Source organism: Mandrillus leucophaeus, unplaced genomic scaffold, assembly GCF_000951045.1.
Source record: "Mandrillus leucophaeus isolate KB7577 unplaced genomic scaffold, Mleu.le_1.0 Scaffold626, whole genome shotgun sequence".
NCBI lineage: Eukaryota > Metazoa > Chordata > Mammalia > Primates > Cercopithecidae > Mandrillus > Mandrillus leucophaeus.
This window is the reverse complement of record NW_012106764.1, coordinates 1,417,950-1,439,011: the sequence shown is the minus strand read 5'-3', so window position 1 is coordinate 1,439,011 and position 21,062 is coordinate 1,417,950. Positions and strand designations below refer to the sequence as shown.

Genomic DNA, 21,062 nt, shown 5'->3' with positions numbered 1-21,062 from the left:
AACCAAACACATGTTCTCACTCATAGGTGGCAATTGAACTATGAGAACACTTGGACACAGGGTGGGGAATATTACACACTAGGACCTGTCGTGGGGTGGTGGTAGGAGGGAGGGTTAGCATTAGGAGATACACCTAATGTAAATGACGAGTTAATGGGTGCAGCACACCAACATGGCACATGTATACATATGTAACAAACCTGCACATTGTGCACACGTACCCTAGAACTTTAAGTATAATAATAATAAAAAAAGACATATCTTAGCAGATGAAAACATAGAATAATTTAATCAATAAACAAACTGATTTATATGAAAAATATAATCACTGGTTTCAATTTGCTAATATTATACCTAAGATTTTTGCATCCAAGTTAATGATAGTGATTGGTCTGCAAATTTCCTTTCTTGTAATATTCTCCTCAGATTTTGGCTGACCTCATAAAAAGGAAATATTGATTGGAAATATTCCCAGCCTTTCTCAGGCAGCATCTATGCGAGATTATTTCCTTCTTAAATGTTTCAAACAAGCCTGTTTTTGTGGGATAGTTTTCAGTAATGGATATAATTTCTTTAATATCAACAGTTATTTGGGTTTTCTATAACTTGGTCAGTTTAGTTTTATTAGGAATTTTCCTGTTTCATTTATATTATCAAACTGAATGATATAAAGATTTTCATGCTATCTTCCTATGCTATTTTTTCTTAAATATTTTTACTTTTATTTTAGGTTTAGGGGTACATGTACAGATTTGTTATATAGGTAAACTCATGACTCATGACTTTGTTCTACAGAATATTTCCTCACAGGGGTACTAAGCATAGTACTTGACTTTTTTTTTTCTTGAACTTCTCTCTCCTCTTCTCCTCCTCCCTTGAGGAGGCCCCATGGTCTGTTTTTGCCCTCTTTTTTTCCATGTGTTCTCATTAATTAGCTCTCACTTATAGGTGAGAACATGTGGTATTTGATTTTATGTTCCTGCAATACTTTGCTAAGGATAATGGCCTCCAGCTGCATCCATGTTCCTGCAAAGGATGTGATCTCTTTCTTTTTAATGGTTATGTAGTATTCCATGGTATATATGTACCACATTCTCTTTATCCAGTCTACTGTTGATGGGCAGTTAGACTGATTACATGTCTTTGCTATTGTGAATGGTGCTGCAGTGAATATACACATGCATGTATCTTTGTGGCAGAATAGTTTATATTCATTTGAATATATACCCAGGCATGGGATCACTGGGTTGAATGGTAGTTCTGTCTTAGGTTCTGTCTTAGGTTTTTGAGGAATCACCATACTGTCTTTCACAATGGTTGAACTAATTTACACTCCAACCAACAGTGTATAAACATTCCTTTTGTCTGCAATCTTAGCAGCATCTGTTATTTTTTGACTTTTTAATGATTGCCATTCTGACTGATGTGCGATGCTATCTTATTGTTGTTTTTATTTGAATTTCTCTGATGATTAGTGATATTGTACAGTTTTTCATATACTTGTTGGTGCATTATATGCCTTCTTTTGAAAAGTGTTCATGTCCTTTGCCCAGTTTTTAATGGGATTGTTCATTTTTTGCTTATGTGTTTAAGTTCCCTGTAGATTCTAGATGTTAGATCTTTGTCAGATGTATCGTTTACAAATATTTTCTTCCTTTCTGTAAGTTGTCTGTTTACTCTGTTAATAGTTTCTTTTGCTGTGCAAAACCTCTTTCATTGAATTAGGCCCCATTTGTCATTTTTGCTTTTGTTGCAATTGCTTTGGACATTTTCTATCATGAAATCTTTGCCTGTTCCTATGTCAAAAATGGTATTGCCTAGGTTATCTTCCAGAGTTTTTACAGTTATAGGGTTTACATTTAGGTCTTTAATCAATCTTGAGTTGATTTTTGCATATGGTCTAAGAAAGTGGTCCAGTTTCAATCTTCAGCTATCCAGTTATTATTCCAGCACCACTTTTTGAGTAGGGAATCCTTTCCCCATTGCTTGTTTTTGTCAGCTTTGTCAAAGATCAGATGGCTGTAGGTGAGTGGCTTTATTTCTTGACTCTCTTTTCTGTTCTATTGGCCTGTGTGTCTACTTTTGTACCAGTACCATGGTGTTTTGGTTACTCTAGCCTTGTAGTATGGTTTGAGGTCGGGCAATGTGATTCTTCCAGTTTTTTTGTTTTTTTTTTTTTTTTCCCCAGGATTGCCTTGGCTTTTCAGGCTCTTTTTTGTTCCATATGAATTTTAGAATAGTTTTTTTCTAATTATTTGAAGAATGTCATTGGTATTTTGATAGGAATAGCATTGAATTTGTAAATTGCATTGAACAGTATGGTAATTTTTAAATTATATTTATTCTTCCTATCCATGAGCAGGGGATTTTCTTCCATTTTTTGGTGTCAATTCTGATTTTTTTAGCAGTTTTATAATTCTCATTGTAGAGATCTTTCACCTCCCTGGTTAGCTGTACTTCTTGGTATTTTATTCTTTTTGTGGCAGTTGTGAATGGTATTGCATTCCTGATTTGGCTCTTGGCTTGGGTGCTGGTAGTGAATAGGAATGCTACTGATTTTTGTACATTGATTTGGTATCCCAGAACTTTACCCAAGTTGCTTATCAGCTCAAGGAGCTTTGGGGCCAAGATCATGGGGTTTTTAAAATACAAAATCATGTCATATACACACAGGGATCGTTTTACTTCTTCTTTTCCTATTTGGATGCCTTTTGTTTCTTTCTCTTGCCTGATTGCTGTGGCCAGGACTTAAAATATTATGTTGAATAGGAGTGGTGAGAGAGGGCATCCTTGTGCCGATTTTCAAGCAGAATGCTTCCAGCTTTTTTCCATTCAGTGTGATGTTAGTTGTGGGTTTGTCTTTGATGGCTCTTACTGTTTTGAAGTATATTCTTTCAGTGCCAAGTTTCTTTAGGGTTTTTAACATGAAAGATTGTTGAATTTTGTCAAAAGCCTTTTCTGTATTCATTGATATAATCATATGGTTTTTGTCTTTAGTTCTGTTTATGCAATGAGTCACATTTATTGATTTGCATATGTTGAACTAACCTTGCATCCCAAGGATTAAAGTCTACTTGATTATGGTGGCTAAGCTTTTTGATGTGCTACTGGATTCAGTTTGCTAGTATTTGGTTGAGGATTTTTGCTTCTATGTTCATCAAGGGTATTGGGTGGAAGTTTTCTTTTTTGTTGTGTCTCTTCCAGGTTTTGGTATCAGGATGGTACTGGCCTCACTGAATGAGTTGAGGAGGAGTACCTCCTCCTGAATTTGGGGGAATAGTTTTAGTAGGAATGGTACCAGCTCTTCTTTGAACATCTGGTAGAATTTGGCTATGAATCTATCTGATTCTTGGCTCTTTTTGGTTGGTAGGCTATCAATTATTGAATCAGTTTCAAAACTTGTTATTGGTCTGTTCACAGATTCTATTTTTTCCATGTTTAGTCTTGGGAGGATATGTATGTCCAGGAGTTTATCCATTTCTTCTAGATTTTCTAGTCTGTGTGCATAGAGGTATTCATAGTAATGGTTACTGGTATTTCTGTGGAACAGTAGTAATATTCCCTTTGTCATTTCTTATAGTGTTTATCTGGATATGCTCTCTTTTCTTGTTTATTTGTCTAGCTGGCTGTCTTATTAATTTTTTAAAGAAACCAATTCCTAGATTTGTTTATCTTTTGTATGTTTTCTTATGTCTCTGTTTCCACCAGTTCAGCTCTGATTTTGGTTATTCCTTGTCTTCTGCTACCTTTAGAGTTTGTTTGCTCTTGTTTCTCTATCTCTTCTAGTTGTGATGTTATGTTGTTTGTTTGAGATCTTTCTAACTTTTTGATGCAGGTATTCAGTGCTATAAATTTCCCTCTTAACACTGCCTCACCTGTGTCCCAGAGATTCTGATGTGCTGTGTCTTTGTTCTCATTAATTTCAAAGAACTTCTTAATTCCTGACTATATTAGTCAGGGTTCTCTAGAGGGACAGAACTAATAGGATATATGTGTACATGAAAGAGAGTTTATTAAGGAGAGTTGACTCACATGATCACAAAGGTATCCCATGATGGGCTCTCTGCAAGTTGTGGAGCAAGGAAGCCAGTAGTGGCTCATTCTGAGTCCCAAAATCTCAAAAGTAGGGAAGCCGACGACAGTGCAGCCTTCAGTCTGTTGCCATGGCAAACCACTGGTGTATATCCAAGAGTCCAAAATCCAAAGAACTTGGAGTCTGATGTTTGAGGGCAGGAAGCATCCAGCATGGGAGAAAGATTGAAGGCTGAAAGACTCAGCAAATCAGCTTCTTCCACCTTAATCTGCCTGGTTTTCCTAGCCATGCTGGTAGCTGATTGGATGGTGCTCACCCACATAGTTGGTGACTCTTCCTGAGGATGGGTCTTCTTCTCACAGTTCACCTACTCAAATGTTAATCTCTTCTGGTAACACCCAGATACACCCAGACACAATACTCTGCATCCTTCAGTCCAATCAAGTTGGCACTTAACATTAACCATCACACTGCCTTAATTTGATAATTAACCCGAGTTATTCTGGAGCAGGTTGTTTAATTTCCATGTAATTGTATGGTTTTGAGAGATTCTCTTGACCTTGATTTCTATTTTTATTGTACTGTGGTCCAAGAGTGTGGTTGGTATGGTTTTGCTGTTTTTGAATTTGTTGAGGATTGTCTTACATCTGATTGCATGGCTGATCTTACAGTATGTACCATGTGGTGATGAAAAGAATGTATATTCTGTTGCTTTTGGGTGGAAAGTTATGTAGCTATCTATTAGATCCATTTGGTCAAGTGTTGAGTTCAGGTCCTGAATCTCTTGGTTAATTTTCTGTCTCAGGGATCTGTCTAATACATCAGCGGGGTATTGAAGTCTCCACTATTATTCTGTGGGAGTCTGAGACTCTTTGAAGTTCTCTAAGAATTTGCTTTATGAATCTGGGTGCACTTGTGGGGGGTACACATTAATTTAGGTCTTCTTGTTGAATTAAGCCCTTTACCCATTATGTAATGCCCTTCTTTGTCTTCTTTGATGTTTGTTGGTTTAAACTCTCTTGTTTGAAATTAGGATGGCATACTCTGCTTTTTTCAGTTTTCCATTTGTTTGGTAGATTTTTCTTCATCCCTTTATTTTAAGCCTATTGATGACATTGCATATGAATTGGGTCTCTTGAAGATAGCATACTATTGGGTCCTGTTTCTTTATCCAGTTGGCAGCCACTCTGTGCCTTTTAATTGGGGCACCTAACCCATTTACATTCAAGTTTCTTATTGATATGTATGGATTTGATCCTGCTCTCATTTTGTTAACTGGTTGTTATGCAGACTTGTTTGTGTGGTGGCTTTATAAGTGTCACTGGTGTGTGTACTTATATGTGTTTTTGTAGTACCTGGTAATGGTCTTTCCTTTCCATATTTCATATTTCTTTCATGACCTCTTGTAAGGCAGGTCTGGTGTTAACAAATTCCCTCAGCATTTGTATAGGCTCAAATTGAAAAGGATCATATTTCTCCTTCATTTATGATGCTTAGTTTGACTGGATATGAAATTCATGGTTGGAATTTTTTTCTTTATGAATGTTGAATACAGGTCCCCAATCTCTTCTGGTTTGTAGGGTTTATGTTGAGAGGTCCTCTGTCAGTCTGATAGGGTTCCCCTAGTAAGTGACCTCCCATTTATTCTCTAGCTGCCTTTATCATTTTTTCTTTCATTTCAACCTTGGAGTATCAGATGGTTATGTCTTGGGATGATCTTTTTGTGAAGTATCTTGCAGGAATTCTTCTCATTTCCTGAATTTGAATATCAGCCTCTCTAGCTAGGATGGGGAAGTTCTCATGGATGATACTGTGAAATATGTTTTCCAAGTTACTTCTTTTGTCCTTATGTCTTTCAGGGATGCCAGTGACTTGCAGATTGGGCATCTTTACATAATCCCGTATTTCCAGGAGGTTTTGTTCATTCCTTTTCAATTCTTTTTTTTTTCTTGTCTGACTGTTGTATTTGAGAAAGCGAGTCTTCAAGCCCTTAGATTCTTTCATCACTTGGTCTGCTGTTAATACTTGTGATAGTATTATGAAATTTTTGTAGTTTGTTTTTTTTTGTTTTGTTTTGTGTGTGTGTGTGTGTGTGGTTTTTTTTTTTTTTTTTTTTTTTTTGCTGTATCAGGTTCGTTATGTTCTTCTCTATACTGGCTATTTTTTCTGTCAGCTCCGGTGATTACGTGATTATTAGCTTCTTTGCATTGGATTTCAACAGTCTCCTGAATCTTGACAATCTTCATTCCTATTCATATTCTGAATTCTATTTCTGTCATTTCGGCCATCTCAGCCCAGTTAAGAACCCTTGCTGGAGAGTTAGTGTGGTTGTTTGGAGAAAAGAAGGCACTCTGACTTTTTGGGTTGTCAGAGTTCTGTTGTTTCTTTCTTATCTTTGTGGTCTTACGTTCTTTCAGTCTTTGAATTTGCTGTCCTTTGAATGGATTGTTTTGCTTTTTTTCTTCTTTAATGCCCTTTTTGGGAGTTTGATTATGGTATAAAGTGAGTTTGGTTGACTGCCTTCTATTCTAGTCTACTCCTGGGTCGTGGAGGAGCCCCCTTTGCAATTACTGTCTTCCTGTCTGTATTTCTTTTGTTGGGGGTTGTAGTCTGTGGGGCTCCCTCAGGCTGGGCCATCAGTTGGCCAGCTAACTGTATCCTTGCCCATAGTCTGCTGTTTATGTGCTTCCTAGGGGAAAGATAGGGTTGTGTCTACTCACAGAGTTCAGGTGGAAGTGGGACTTTTGGGTTGGAAACTCTTCCTGGGTATTGCCTGCCTTACTATGGGTGGCTAGGGATTGGTGGGGTTGCCAGTCCTGCCTTTCAGGTTTTTTCAGGGCAACAAGAGGCTGTGCCCCTCAACATATTTGGGCAAACGTAGGGCCACTGGGCTGGAAAACCTAGCAGGTGTTGCCTGCCTGGCTGTGATTGGAAGGAGTTATAGGGTCATGCACCCTGCCATTCAGGTATTTCCCAGAACAGCAGGAGGCTGCACCCTCCAGCCAGGCTCACACAGAAGCAAGGCAGCTGGGCTAGAAGCTCTAGAAGGTGTTGCCCACCTGGATACTAGTGGTGGTGGTAGGTGGGGTCTCTTGCTCTGCCATCCAGATGTTTCCTGTGACAACTGGAAGCTGCACCCTCCAGCTGACCTTACACAGCAGTGGAGCCACTGGGCCAGAGGCTCTAACAGGTGTCACCTGCCTGGCTACCAGTGACTGGGGCTGTTGGGGTCTCATGCTCTGTGGTCTGGATGTTTTATGTGACAACAGGAGGCTACACGTTCCGGCTGAGTTCACACAAAAGTGGGACCTCTGAGCTGGACACTCTAGCAAGCATTATAGAGTGTCCTACCAGTGGTGGGGGTGGGAGGATTGACTGACCGAGTTTGAACCAAAGTACAACTGCTGGGCCAGAAGTTGCCACTGAGGCCTGGCTGACACACAATGGTGGAGCAATGCTTGTCTGCTCCAGGGCCCAAGGCTCATGGCAGTCCTCTTGGACTCAGAAGTTGCCCCTGCAAAATTTCCGGGTGGCTCTCTGCCTCAGTCTAGAAGTACTGTGGAGGAAGGTGCAGGGCGGTTGACAGGGTGATTCTCCTGTTCCCGGTCTTGCACAGGTCCCTGTGGAGAGTGTAAATTCCCCTGTGGACTGTCACTCACCCTTTCCAGTGTTGGAGGGGTCCTCCTGGCTCTGCGCTGAGCCCAGACGGGCTGGTGCCCAGCTTTACTCCTTTGTGTTCTCTGTGTTCCTCTGCCCTGGTGGATCCCAACGTGGTTTCTCATATGCCTGCAGCAACCGTGTTCATCAGCCCTTTTGCTCCTTCTCCCTGACAGTGACACAAATAAGCTGCTTCTAGTCTGCCATACTGGCCCTGCCCACTTTTAAACACAACTATAGAATTTATAAGCATATGAGTATCTCCCTTTTCAATCATGATAATAGTAATTTGAGTTTAATTTGTCCCCCTGTATTTTAAGAATTTGTTCATGTTATTCTTTTTAAATAACAGTTTGTGTCGCTTTTTACTTGTCTGGGACAAGTTTTTTCTGTTACATTAACTTATGCTAAAAGTTTTATGTTCTACTTTTTCTTTTAGTCTTTTAAAGTGGAGGCTTATGTTGTTGATTTTTAAGTCTTTTCTAATCTATACATTTAAGAATGTAATTTTCCCTCTACGCCACTGCTTTAGATACCTCTAATAATTTTTATGTTGTATTTGTATTATTCACTTCAAAATATATTCTAATTTCTATTGTGATTTCTTCATTGACTCTGTGGTAATTTAGAAATGTATTTCTTAATTTTATCTTAGTTGTTTATTCTCTCACCTTTGGTTATTGACAGCTACTTTAATTTCTTCTCAGCTAGAGAATATACTTTGAATTATTTGAAATGTATTACTATTTCATCAAGACCTGACATATAGTCACTTGTTAAGAATATGTACTCTTAACAAGTGTACAATATAGAGGGAAGCATTCTGTGTATGGTATTTCATGTTTATTATGGTGTTCAGATCTTTTCTATACTTACAGCAAACTGTACAAAATTAATGAATTATTTACCCTCTTTTATCTGTAAAATAAATGTATCTACTTGAGATAATGAAAGCTAATAATGTCACTTATTACTCAATTCTAAAGGCTTTTATTTTTTTAAAAAAAAAAAGCTTTATTAAGATATAATTCACATGCTATACAATTCACACATTTTAAGTACACAGTTCAATGGCTTTTACTATATTCAAAAAAGTCACATCTAATTTCAAAACATTTCATCACCCCACAGAGAAGATACTTTGTAACCACTGGGAGTCAGGTACCATTCTCCCCTTTCCTCATTTCTCCTCCACTCCTAAGCAGCAACCAATCCAATTCCTGTAGATGCCAATTCTGCACATTTCATATAAATTGAATCATACAATATATGGTCTTTGTGACTGCTTCTTATACTTAATATATTAAAGCCTTGCCTGTGTTGTAGTATATGTCACTTTATTCTTTTTTATATGGCTGGATGGTATTCCATTGCATAGATAATGACACATTTTTTTTATCCATTCATCAGTTGATGGATGGATCATTTAGTTTGGTTCGTTGCCACTTTTTGGCTGTTAAAAAATAATACTGTCAACATTTATGTGATAAATCTATTTTGACCATTTTGAGGAATTGCCGAACTATTATTTATAATGGCTTACCATTTTGCCTTTTCACCTGGCATCCTTGCTGAACTTTGTTATTAGCTATCTTTTCTGATTATAGCCACCCTAGTGTGCATGAAGTGGTGTCTTATTGGGGTTTTGATGTACATTTTCCTTCTGACTAATGATGTTGAGCATCATTTCATGCACTTATTGGTAATTTGTATATCTTCTTTGGAGAAATATATATTCAAATTATTTTCTGATTTTAAAATGTGGGTATCTTTTTATTGAGTTTTTTAAAAACTTCTTAAAATTTTAGACTTAGAAGGTACATTGTATGTTTGTTACATGGATATATTGTGTAATGTGGAAATCGGGGTTCTAGTGTAATCATCACCCATATCACCCAAATATTGAGCATTGTGCCCAATAGGTAATGTTTCAGCCCATATTCGCCCTCTTCTCCCCACCATTTTTGGAGTCCCCAGTGTCTATTCTTTTCATCTTTATGTCCAGTGTGCCTATTGTTTATCTTCCACTTATAAATGAGAACATGCAGTATTTGATTTTATGTTTCTGAGTTAGTTCATTTAGGACATGGCCTCCAGCTCTATCTGTGTTGCTGCAAAGGACATGATTTCATTCTTTTTATGGCTGTATAGTGTTCCATGGTGTGTGTGTGTGTGTGTGTGTGTATTTATATATATCTCGCATTTTCTTTGCCCAAGTTTCATGACTTGGTTATTATCAACAGTGCTGCAATGAATATATGAGTGCAGATGCCTTTTTAATGTAATTATTTATTTTCCTTTGGGTAAATACCTACTAGTGGGATTATTGGCTCAAATTGTAATTCTATTTTTAGGTCTTTGACAGTCACCATACTGTTTTCCAAAGAGGTAGAATTAATTTTCATTTCCAAGAACTGTGTGTAAGCGTTCCCTTTTCTCCACATTCATGCCAGCATCTGTTGTTTTTTGACTTTTTCATAGTTGCCATTCTGATGCATGTGAGATGATATCTCATTGTGGTTTTAATTTGCATTTCTCTGATGATTAGTGATGTTGAACATTTTTTTGTGTGTTTGTTAGCCGCTTTTATTCTTTTGAGGAATATCTGTTCAGGTCCTTTGCCTGTTTTTGTTTTGTTTTGTTTTGTTTTGTTTTTTATTGGTTTATCTTTTTTTAGTGTGTGTGGGAGTTGTTTGAGTTACTTGTGGATTCTGGATGTTAGTCCTTTGTCAAAGGCATAGTTTGCAAATATTTTCTCCTACTATGTAAGTTGTCTGTTTGCTATGTTGATTATATATTTTGTTCTACAGAACCTTTATAGTTTAAATCCTATTTGTCTATTTTTGTTTTTGTTGCATTTGCTTTTGGGGTTTTTGTTATATGTTATTTGTCTAGAAAAACTAGAGTTTTTCCCTAGGTTTTCTTCCAGGCTTTTTATAGTTTCAGGTCTTGCATTTAAGTCTTTAACATATCATGAATTAATTACTGTATATGGTGAGAGATAAGGGTCCAAGTTTAATTCTGCATATGGCTAGCTAATTTTCCCAGCACTATTCATTGAATAAGATATTCTTTCCCCATTTTGTTTTTGTCAACATTAGTGAATTGTGGGTATGTGGCTTTATTTCTGGATTATCTATTCTATTCCATTGATAATGTGTCTGTTTTTCTTCTAGTACCATGCTGTTTTAGTTACTATAGTTTTGTAATATAAGTTAAAGCTATCTAATGTGATGCTTCCAGATTTGTCCTTTTTACTTAGGATTGTTTTAGCTATTCAGAATTTTTTTTTTTTTTTTGGTTTCATATGAACTTTAGGATTATTTTTTCTAATTCTTTGCAAAATGATGTTGGTAATTTGATAGGAATTGTGTTGAATCTGTAGATTGCTTTGGGTACTATAGTCATTTTAACATTACTGATCCTAACACACCATGAGCATGGGATGTTTTTCCATTTGTTTGTGTCACTTACAATTTCAACAGTGTTTTGTAGTTCTTCTTGTAGAATTCTTTCACCTCCTTAGTTAAATGTATTCTTAGGTATATTTTTGTGTGTGTGGCTGTTGAAAATGGGATTGAATTCTTAATTTGGCTCTCTGAAGGTTATTGGTTAATAGAAATGTAACTAATTTTTGTACACTAATTTTTAATTTTTTGCTTTGGGCCCACCAAATGGGAGGGGGAGATGCAAGATGGTGGCAGTTGCAAACTCTGGCTCCAGCCTCACGCTGCTCCACTGCCCAATCTGGGCGGGTAAGCCCCCTCCTGGTCGACATCTGGATGCAGTCAAATGAGACAAACTAATTGAAAGACTGATTATTGGTGAAAGTAAGTATTACTTATTTGGGAGAAACCTTGATTTGTGTGACTTTACCACTGAACACCAGTCTTGCACTCGGGTCCATGCTGCATTTGTCTACCACAAGCATCTGAGGAGTTTTCATAATAGATCTCAACAGTACACACAGCACTTTCTTGGGTCACATTCGGTTGGAACCTCACAAGCCTCAGCAAATTCCTATCAATTCCAGGGTCTCATTGACTCATCCACAAGGGCATACACTCTGTGTGAGACACTTCAGCCATTGCCATTGGCTGTGAAAGGAGTTGAGAAGATGGGTGAAGAGGATAATGAACTCAAGGGCTTACTGGGGCTTCCAGAGGAGGAAACTAAGCTTGTTAACCTGACATAGTTCAACACTGCCCACAACAAGTAGATTTCCACCCTTACCATTGAGGAGGGAAATCTAGGCATTCCAAGACCAAAGAGGAAGAGAAAGAACTCATGGGTGACATTCAGTGAGGATGATGAGATCATCAACTCAGAGGATGTGGATCCCTCAGTTGGTCGATTCAGGAACTTAGTGCAAACTGCAGGGGTCTCAGTCCAGAAGAAGCAGGGGAGGGCCCTGGCTCCTTGGGCCTGGAGGAATCAGTCAGAAGGCGCATGCAGAACTTTGCCTTCAACAGAGGACATCCCCCACATACAGTGAAGCAGACTCCCAGCTTCCATGAAACAGCACTCATCGGTGGCTTGTTTATGCCATACCCAAACCTTGCCTCTGATGTGGACTTGACTCCCGTTGTGCCGGCAGCAGTGAACACGAACCCTGCACCAAACCTTGCCGTTCATAACCCTGAAACTGTAAATGAACCCAAGAAGAAGAAGTACGCAAAAGAGACTTGGCCAGGCAAGAATCCCACATCTTCCTTACTGATTTGATATTTTTGGTCATCGAGAAATGTGGGATTGGGTGGGAATAGGGTGGAAGGGTGATGGGGAGCTAGTGAACTAGGGAGAAAAACTTTCCATGTGTGCAGTATCAGTTTTGTTTTTTGGTGGAGTCCTTAGGTTTTTTCCAAATATAAAATTATGTCATCTACAAGGAAGGATAATTTGACTTGTTTCCAATAAAGTTGGATGCCCTTTATTTCTTTCTGGTCTGATTGCTCCACATAGGTCTTCCAGTTCTATATTGAGTAACAGTGGTGAAAGTGAGCATCCTTGTCATGTTACAGATCTTAGGGGAAGGGCTTTCAGTTATTACCCACTCAGTATGATACTAGCTGTGGGTCTGTTGTATATGGCTCTTATTGTGTTGAGGTATGTTCTTTATATACTCAGTTTTTTGAGGGTTTTTATTATGAAGGGATGTTGAATTTTATAACATGCTTTTTTAGTATTAATTGAAATGATTACTTGATTTTTGTCCTTCATTCTGTTGATATGATGTATCACATTGATTGATTTGCATATGTTGAACCACCCTTGCATCCCTGAAATAAATCTCACTTGGTCATGATAAACAATCTTTCTAACGTATTATCAAATTCGATTTGCTAGTATTTTGTCGAGAGTTTTTATATCAATGTTCATCAGGGTTATTGATCTGTAGTTTTCTTTCTTTGATGTGTCTTTGTCTGGTTTTGGTATCAGGATAGTACTTGACCATAGAATGAGTTTGGAAGTACTCCCTCCTCTATTGTTTGGAATAGTGTGTTTGGGATTGGTATTAGTTCTACTTCGAATGTTTGGGTTGCAAGGCATGATGGCTCATCCCTGTAATCCCAGCACATTGGGAGGCCAAGGCAGGAGGATCTCTTGAACCCAGGAGTTTGATACCAACTTGGGCAACATGGTGAGACCTTGTCTCTACAAATAATAATAATAATAGAGTACCTTAGGCATGATGGCATGCATCTGTTGTCCTAGCTACTTGAGAGGCTGAGATGGGATAATTGCTTGAGTCCTGGCAGTCGAGGCTGCAGTGAGCTGTGATCACACCACTGTCCTCCAGCCTGGGCAACAGAGCGAGATCCCATCTCAAAAATAAAATAAAATAAAAATAAAGTAATAAAATAACAAAAATAAATGTTTGATAAAATTAGTGAATCCATCGAGCCCTGTGCTTTTCTTTGCTAGGAGACTTTTTATTACAGTTTTGATATTATGTATTAGTCTGTTCAAGTTTTGGATTTCCTCATGGTAATCTAGGTTTTACGTGTTTAGGAATTTGTTTTACGTGTTTAGGAATTTGTACATTTTTTTCTAGGATTTTCAATTTATGGAATACATACCACTGCTTGTAGTAGCCTCTAATGATCCTTTGAAATTCTGCCACATCTGTTGTAATACCTTCTGTTTCATCTCTGTTTTTATTTATTTGGGTCTTCTCTTTTTTTTTTCTTGGTGTGGCTAAAGATTTGTCAATTTTGTTTATCTTTTCTTTTTTTATTATACTTTAAGTTCTGGGGTACATGTGCACAAGATGCAGGTTTGTTACATAGGTATACATGTGCCATGTTGGTTTGCTGCACCCATCAACTCATCATTTACATTAGGTATTTCTCCTAATGCTGTCCCTCCCCCAGCCCTCCACTCCCCGACAGGCCCTGGTATGTGATGTTCCCCTCCCTGTGTCCATGTGTTCTCATTGTTCAGCTCCCACTTATGAGTGAGAACACGCAGTGTTTGTTTTTCTCTTCTTATGTTACTTTACTAAGAATGATGGTTTCCAGTTTCATTCATGTCCCTTCAAAGGACATGAACTCATCCTTTTTTATGGCTGCATAGTATTCCATGGTGTATATGTGGCACATTTTCTTTATCCGGTCTGTCATTGATGGGCATTTGGGTTGATTTCAAGACTTTGCTCTTGTGAACAGTGCTGCAGTAAACATATGTGTGCGTGTGTCTTTAGAGTAGAATCCTTTGGGTATATTCATAGTAATGGGACTGCTAGGTCAAATAGTATTTCTGGTTCTAGATCCTTGAGGAATTACCACACTGTCTTGCACAGTGGTTGAAGTAATTTACACTCCTGCCAACAGTATAAAAGTGTTCCTATTCCTCTGCATCCTTTCCAGCATCTGTTATTTCCTGATTTTTTAATGATCACCATTCTAACTGGCATGAGATGGTATCTCATTGTGGTTTTGATTTGCATTTCTCTAATAACCAGTGATGATGAGCATTTTTTCATGTTTGTTGGCTGCATAAATGTCTTCTTTTGAAAAGTGTCTGTTCATATCCTTTGCCCATTTTTTGATGGGGTTGTTTGTCTTTTTTTCTTGTAAATTTTTTTAAGTTCTTTGTAGATTCTGAATATTAGCCCTTTGTCAGATGGATAGATTGCAAAAATTTTCTCCCAATCTGTAGGTTGCCTGTTCACTCTGATGATAGTTTCTTTTGCTGTGTAGAAGCTCTTTAGTTTAATTAGATCCAATTTGTCTATTTTGGCTTTTGTTGCCATTGCTTTTGGTGTTTTAGTCATGAAGACTTTGCCCATGCCTATGTCCTGAATGGTATTGCCTAGGTTTTCCTCTAGGGTTTTTATGGTTTTAGGTCTTACATTTAAATCTTTTATCCATCTTGAGCTAATTTTTATATAAGGTGTAAGGAGGGATCCAGTTTCAGCTTTCTACATATGGCTAGCCAGTTTTCCCAGCACCATTATATAGGGAATCATTTCCCCATTGCTTGTTTTTGTCAGGTTTGTCAAAGATCAGATGGTTGTAGATGTTTGGTGTTATTTCTGAGGCCTCTGTTCTGTTTTGTTCAACTTTTGTATTGTTTTATTCAATTCAACTTTATTTATTTATTTAGTATTTCTTTACTGCTACTAATTTTGGCTTTGGTTTATTCTTGCCTTTCTAGTTCTTTAAGATACATCATTAGGTTGTTCATTTGAAGTATTTTATCTTTTCTTTTTTCCACCTACTTGTCGTCTTTTTAAATGTAGGCACTTACTGCTGTAAGCTTTCCTCTTAGTACTGCTTTTGCTGTATCCCATAGGTTTTGGTATGTTGTATTTTCATTTACATTTACTTTAATAAATTTGAAAATTTTCTTCTTAATATATTTATTGACCCACTGGTTATCCAGGAGCATGCTGTTAAATTTCCATCTCTTGGTATAGTGTCCAAAATTTCTCTTGTTATTGATTTCCAGTTTTATTCCATTGTGGTCAGAGAAGACACATGATATAATTTCAACTTTTTAAGACTTGTTTTGTGGCCTGACATATGATTCACCCTTGAGAATGATCCATGTGCTGAGGAGAAGAATCTATATTCTGCACCCTTAGATGAACTGTTCTGTAAATATATATTAGGTTTATTTAGTCTATAGTGCAGATTAAGTATGGTATTTCTTTGCAGATTTTATGTCTGGATGTCTGTCCGGTACTGAAAGTGGAGTGTTGAAGTCCCCATCTATTACTGTATTGGGATCTATCTCTTTATCTCTAATAATATTTGCTTTATGTATCTGGGTGCTCCAATGTTGGGTGATATATATTTATAATTGTTATAGCCTCTAGCTGAATCGATTGCTTTATCATTATATAGTGAACTTATCTCTTTTTATAATTTTTGTCTTGAAATCTGTTTCATCTGATATAAGTTTAGCTACTTCTGCTCTTTTTTGATTTCCATTTGCATGAAATCTTTTCCCATTCCTTTGTTTTCAGTCTATGTGTGTCCTTATGGATGCAGTATGTTTCTTGTAGGTAAGAAATTGTTGACTATTGTTTTTTTTTTTAATTTATTTAACCACTCCATGTCTTTTAAGCGGAGAAGTCAGTCCATTTTCATTCAGTATTGTTATTGATAAGTAAAGACTTACTTCTCCATTTTTGTTATTTGTTTCCTGGTTGTTTTGTGGTCTTCCTTCTTTTCTTCCTGTCTTCCTGTTAGTGAAGGCGATTTTCTCTGACAGTGTGTTTTAATTTTTTGCTCTTTATTTTTTGTGTTATGTTGTATGTTTTTAGATTTGAAGTTAACATGAGGCTTGCAAATATGTCATAACCCTTTGTTTTAAACTGATGACAACTTAACACTGATTGTTTAAACAAACAAGCAAAAAGAAAATAAATAAAAACTCTACACTTTAATTTCATCTCCTCACTTTTTAATTTTTTGTTGTTTCTATGTTTATCTTACTTTACTGTCTATGTCTTGAAAAGTTGTCTATTATTTCTGATAGGTTCATCTTTTAGTATTTCTACTGAAGATATGAGTAGTTTATATATCACAGTTAGTGTTATAATATTCTGTGGTTTTCTGTGTTTACTATTACCAGTAAGTTTTATACCTTTAGATGATTTGTTATTGCTCATTAACATCCTTTTGTTTCATATTGAAGAACTCCCTTTTGCATTTCTCATAGGACAGGTCTGCTGTTGATGAAGTCCCTTGGCTCTTGTTTGTCTGGGAAAATCTTTATTTCTCCTTAATGTTCAAAAGATCTTTTTGCCAGATATACTATTCTACAATAAAAGGTTTTCCTTCAGCACTTCAAATATATGTTGCTACCCTCTCCTGGCCTGTAAGGTTTCCACTGAGAAGTCAGCTTGCTGCCAGATGTTTTGGAGCTCATTTGTGTGTTACTTGTTTTTCTCTTGCTGCTTTTTGGATCTTTTCTTTATCTTTGGTATTCGGCAGTTGGATTATAAAATGTCTTGAGGTAGTCTTATTTGGGTTAAATCTGCTTGGTGTGCTATAACCCTCTTGTACTTGAATACCAATATCTTTATCCAGGTTTTGGAAGTTCTCTGTTACTATCCCTTTGAATAAATGTTCTACCCCTATCTCTTTTTCTACCTCCTCTTTAAGGCCAATATCTCTTACATTTGTCCTTTTGAGACTATTTGAGCAGTGGTGGTGACCGTTGTAGGAGACAAAGGACTCATCAACAGCCTCTGGGGACTGGGCTTTCAGAGAAATGCTGAGCTTCAGTGGTAGACCACAGGCGGGGAAGGGTGGCTGCACTTGGGGGCATGACACTAAGGCAGGGGTGCCTTTTTCTGCAGTGAGCAGTGAAAGTGGGAAGTTGTGCGGTGCATTGTTTGCCCTCTTCTCCATGCTGTGAATGTGGTATCTGTCTTTGGGGCATGTGAAAGTACCTGGTCTTCCTTCTTGGCGGGGTGCAGCATTTGGCACCAGGATGCTCAAGGATCACAAGCCTGTGGGATTCTACATGGGCTTGAGCAGTCCTGTACACAATCCCCAGGCGTGTTAGTCTGGAGGTGCTGGAGCAGAGGTGCAGGGTCAACAGGGCTCTGCAGTGAATAGGATTACAAAGTTCTGTGATGGAAGGGTAGAATACTGAGGATCTCTTATTTAGCCATCCCTTCCCTGCTTTAGGGAACCTTTCCTAGCTCTGCACCAGTCCTGCTTGGAGGGCTGCCTGACTTCACTGTCTTCTTTCCTTGATTTTCATGGCTTCTCTGGTGAATTTCACTGTGCTCTCTTAGACAATCTACTTGAAGTGTTAGTATTTCCTTGCTATTTTGATTGCTCTCCATGAGAGAGGCGCTCACTAGCTGCTTATAGTTATCTGCCTTATTATTGAATTTTGAGAGATCTTTATATATTCTGGGTACAAGTCTCGTCTTAGATAATGTTTGCAAATATATTCTTCCATTCGTGGTTTGTCTTCCACCTTCTAATACTGTGTTTTGAAGCATTAATGTTTTTTAAATTTTGATGAAATCCAACTTTTCTATGTTTCCTTTGGTTGCTTTTGCTTAGGATATCTCAGAAATTGTTTCTTAGTCTAGGGACATAAACATTTATGCCTATGTTTTCTAAGATTTTTGCAGTATTGGCCATTACATTTAGGTCATTGATCAATTTTGAGTTGATTTTTGTATTTTGTGTGAGATAGGGAGTCAAAGTTAATTCTTTTTCATGTGGAAATCTGGTTGTCCCAGCACCATTTGTTAAAAAGATCATTCCCCCACTGAATTGTCTTGGCATCTTTATAAAAAAAATCAATTGACTATAAATGTATGGGTTTATTTCTGGATTCTCAATTCTGTTTCATTGATCTATATGTCTATCCTTATGCTATTATCGTACTATTTTGATTGCAATGGCTTTTGTAGTAAATGTTGATATCAGGAATTGTTAGTCTTCCAACTTTTCTTCTTTTTCAAGAATAACTATTCTAGGTCCTTTGCATTTCTGTATAAATTTTAGGACCAGCTTTTCAATTTTTGCATGAAAACTGTGGCCGAAATTGTATAGGAATTGTGTTGGCTCTCTAGATCATTTTGGAGAATGTTGCTTTCTTAATAATAATTGTTTAAATATCTTTTGATCTGTGAAGATAGCACTTTAAAAATTTATTTAGGTCATCTTTTATTAAATATGTTTTGTAGTTCAGTATTCATTTTAAGCTTTTTAAAAATCAAGTTTACTCCTAAGTATTTTGTTATTTTTGATCCTATTGTACATGATATTGTTTCCTTAATTTTATTTTCAGATTGTTTATTGATAGTGTTTAGGAATGCAGTGCATTTTCATGTGTTAATTCCACATGGGATTGAGCAGTGCCTGTACACAATCCCCAGGTGTATTAGTCTGGAGGTGCTGGAGCAGGGGTGCAGGGTCAACAGGGCTCTGCAGTGAATAGGATTACAAAGTTCTGTGATGGAAGGGTGTCCTGCAATATTGCTGAACTTATTTTATTAGCTTTAATAGTTATTTTGTGTGTATATTTGGAATTTTTAAAATACAGAATAATCTCCAAATAGAAATGTTTTTATTTCCTTTCTGATCTTGATTTCTTTTATATCATATTCTTGGCTAATTGTCCTGGATAGTACCTCCAATATATTGCTGAATAGAAGTGGGGAGAGCGCCCATCCTTGTTTTATTCCTGATCTTAAGGGGAAGATTTCACTCCTTTACAAATAAGTATGCTATTAGCTATATGTTTTTTACAGATGGTGTTTATCATCTTGAGGAAGTTCCTTCTACTCTAGTTTTTTGAGTGTTGTTGGTATTTGTCACATACTTTCCCTGCATCTATTGAGATGATCCTATCATTTTGGATAGGATCCAATATGACTTAATAATATTAATATTATTAATATTATTAATATGACTTATTACATTGATTGAATTTTATATGAGTCAACCTTGCATTGTTTGGATAATTCCCACTTGGTTATGGTGTATAATCCTTTTTACGTCTTGCTGGATTTGGCTTGCAAGTATTTTACTAAGAAATTCTGCATCCATATTCATAAAATTTATTGGTATTCAGGGTTTTTTTGTGTGTGTTATCTTTGCTTTTGGTATCAAAGGAATAATGACCTTATAGAATCAGTTTGTGAGTTCTTCTTCCTCTTAAATTTTTGGGAAGAAGTTGTAAAGATTTGGTGTTCATTCTTCTTACGTATGTATTGCCGTGAAACCATGTGGTTTTGAGCTCTTCTTTGTGTTTTTTTAATTACTTTAAGTTTTTTTGATTACTAATTATCTCTTTCTTTGTTATAGGTACATTCAGATTTCCTGTTTCTTCTTGGGTCTGTTTAAATAGCTTTTATCTGTCTAGTAATTTGTTCTTTTCATTATAGATACCATTGTAGACAATTCTATAATTATTTTGGTTTACAATTATTTCACATATTTCCTTATTATCCTTTTTGTTTCTGTAAGACCTCTAGTAATGTCCCATTTTTCATTACTGATTTTAGTAATTAGAGTCTTGTTGGTCTAACTAAAACATTGCCAAATATTTTATGATTTCAAAGAAACAACTTTGGTTTTCTTTGGTTTTATCCGGTTTTCTATTCTTGATCTCATTTATTTCCATTCTAATGTTTGTATTTTACTTGTTTTGGATTTGGTTTGATGTTCTTTTTGTAGTTTTTGAAGTGAAAGCTTTGGGTTACTGATTTGAGGTCTTCTTTTTTCATGTAGGTGTTTAAAGCCATGTTTCTCTAGAAGTACTGCCTCATTATCATTATTAAGTTTTATATGTTTTGTCATAATTTAAATTTCTCTTGAAGTATTTTCTAGTGTCCCTTGTGATGTTTTATTTAACCCATTGATCATTTAGTAATATATTGTTTGATTTCTACATATTTATTAATTACCCAAATTTTTTTCTGCTATTATTCTCTAATTTCATTTTACTGTGGCCAGGTAACATATTTTATATGATTTCAGTTCTTTCAAATTTATTGAAACTTGTTTTATAGCCTAACATATGGTCTCTCCTGGGGCATTTTTCATATGCACTTGAAAAGAATATGTATTTTGCTATCGTTGGGCGGAATGTTCTATAGATGTTGCTAGGTCTAGTTGATTTACATTGTTGTTTAGATCTTCCATTTACTGGTTGATCTTCTGCCTGATTCTTCTGTTCATTGTTGAAAAATGAAGTATTGGTGTCTTTGAACTGTACACATATCCTGTCGGTTCTGTTTTCTCTAGAGAATCCTGACTAATACAGCATGAGAGTAAAAAACTCGTTAGGGCCAGAGTCTTAGGGGGCTCTCACAAGTTTATATGCTTTGTCTCTAGAAGCTAAAGCAAATGCTTCAGCATGAAAAACAACTGAATATTGGTAGGGT

General features: G+C 36.7%; 1 protein-coding gene and 1 pseudogene across 3 annotated transcripts in view; both read left to right on the top strand.

Annotated features, from left to right (window-relative positions):
• Window positions 1–21,062, top strand: part of SPATA6 (spermatogenesis associated 6) — a 212,580-nt gene that overhangs the window by 174,354 nt on the left and 17,164 nt on the right. The gene's annotated exons all lie outside the window — the stretch shown is intronic.
• Window positions 11,385–12,415, top strand: LOC105554079 (annotated as a pseudogene).